Consider the following 2,603-nt stretch of genomic DNA (forward strand, 5'->3'; position numbering starts at 1 on the left):
TCCCCGCCCCCCGTCCCTCCAGCCCGGGCCGGCGTCTTGGCGGCCACCCAGGGAACTGCAGCCCCGGGGTGTGAACTGGAGGTACTCCCGGCGCTGGGTACTCTCCGGGCTCCTCCACCCCCAGTCTCCACCGAGCGCGCTCTCGGCCTCGCGCCTCCGGCCAGGCCAGGGGCTGCCCAAGGCCAGGCTTTGCCTCTCCCTTGCGTGCTTTGTCCCCACTCAGCCCGCTCCCGCTCTCAGCCAGAAGCTGCGCCGGGCACTCCGGAGAAGGCCAGGACAATTCTGGGGTCCAGTCTTCCCGGACTCCCTCCTCCACGCCAGCGACCGGGTGACAGCGTTGGGGAACCAGGCTTCGGAAGTCTTGCCAACCAGACAAAACAGACCCGAGGAAGCCCCCTCCTCCCGCTTTCCGCGAGCCCGGGTTTGCTTTCCGCACCGTTTGCTGGGCGCTAGCAGCCAGACTCTCGGCTGGGATCTGAAGTGCTGGAGGCACCCTGTCGGGGAGGAGAGATGCCGCCAATGTGTGTGATGGGATTCCCAGTGGTTACCCTAATTTGTGGCTCATTCTTTTTTAAAGGAGATTAGAAAGATTGAAAAGTTAACTCCTAACTCTTTGCTGGAAGGACAGCCAGAACTTGGTGTTCTTACCTAGGCTCTTTTGAGCCAGCGCACTGGGAAGAGTTAATGAGGAGAGGCTCTGAGAGGTCCAAGGAGCGCGGAGAGTTCTTGATGTTGAAGAGGGGGCGTGATTTTGGAAAGAGGAAGGGAGGGAGGAAGGCGCCAAGGGGCGGCTTCTAGGGCGGCTGAAGCTCCATCCCATTTGCTCCCTTCTGCTGAGCACAGCAGCGCCCTGCGTACGCGTAGGAGGCGCTACCACTTTCCTTCCCGCAGCCCCTGTGCATCTGAGCTCCACCAGAACAACTCCCGTGGGCCACGCAGCTGTTTCTGGAGGAGGGTTCATGGAAGGGGTGACAGCTGAACTGGATTCACCTCAAAGGACAGCAGTCGTTCTGCCGGGAGAAAGGGACGCCAGGGGTGCCTGGAGAGCAGACAGGCGTGCCCTTAGCTTCATCTGGCTCTTGAGTCCCCCCACCACTTCTAGCAGTCCGGACACCACAAAGCAGGCACTTGGTGATGAAATTATCTACAGAGGATTAGTTGTTGGTAAAGGGGGAATGAGAAGAAGGGAAATAAAACCCAGAAGCAGAATAGAGAAAGCCCATGAAGTATTAGTTAAAAGAGTCTCACTGGCGCATCCCCTCCACTGGTCATGGCACTGTACCACTCTTCTACAAGGGCTGAAAGGACCTGAGAGCCCTGTCTTCCCTACTGGAAGAGCATGAGCCCATGGGGCCAAGGGAGTTTATTTGTTTTTTCTTGAGTATGGCTATCAGGATCACATTCCTGAAACCGGAACTGCTTCCTTACCTCCATTGCACCCGGTAATATCAGAAACCTAGGAATCATTTTCAGGTGGGACAAGCAATTCGCAAGTATTTATTTGTCCTCTGTTCTCCGCTAGGCACCTGGAGGACCTACAAGCGCAATCCAGTCGCTCAGCTTGCAATGTAGGACTGTTGGAAGTTGGAAAATAAACTTCAGTCTCCCTTGTGCCATTAGGTAGGTCTGTGAGTTTGGTTGTATTGACTCCCATCTATGGGACTCAGGTGCTTCATTTGTGAAATGAAGAAAAGCGCAGAACATTCTCGGAATAGAGCTGACCGGACTACATAGGTCCTACCCTTACTCCCATTCCCAACGCAAGAAGACAGCGAGTAAAACAGCAGGATATGAATACATGCCTGGGCATACGAAAAATAGGCTTCTATGGGTAAGAGGGAAATTTTAACACTTAAGGTGACTTTGGGCTTGGGGCCTGTGAGAGGTGGGGAATGGGAACGGAGATACTCACATAAATCCAGAGATTGGTGTAATCTCGTTTCCAGTGTAAAAAAGACCAGAAAACCCCAGCCATTAGCCAGGGAAGTGGAAGGAAGCGTGTTTTCTGCTTGGGCTCCGGATAGGGGGAAAAAGACAATTACACATTCAAAAACCAAAAAAAAAGTGCATTAGGCTTAGGTGTGGAGTCCAAATGTGTATTACATGGTTTAGAATTCAAGAATTCCTCTGGAGGAAGATTTAGTAACTTTACACACATGGGACTCCAAAAAATGCCCCCAAATCACAATATTCATGAAAATAAGTTCAAAATAAAAAAATATAAACCATTCAAGGAAACAAACTCTACATCATCCTAGGCCATCATCAATTAGGGAAAGTCAGTAGGCAGAGTAAACAGGAAAAAATGTGTGCCTCACAATTTGAAATAATAGGACACTGAAAAATAAACTATAAAAATTTGTGGCCAGGTGCAGTGGCTCACGCCTGTAATCTTACTGCTTTGGGAGGCTGAGGCAGGTGGATCACCTGAGGTCAGGAGTTCGAGACCAACCTGGCCAACGTGGCCAAACCCCGTCTCTACTGAAAATACAAATATTAACCGGGCATAGTGGCAGACACTTGTAATCCCAGCTACTCAGGAGGCTGAGGCAGGAGAATTGCTTGTACAGTTGCGGTGATCTGAGATCACGCCATTGCAGTCT

The sequence above is a fragment of the Colobus angolensis genome, unplaced genomic scaffold (genome assembly GCF_000951035.1).
Source record: "Colobus angolensis palliatus isolate OR3802 unplaced genomic scaffold, Cang.pa_1.0 Scaffold294, whole genome shotgun sequence".
Lineage (NCBI taxonomy): Eukaryota > Metazoa > Chordata > Mammalia > Primates > Cercopithecidae > Colobus > Colobus angolensis.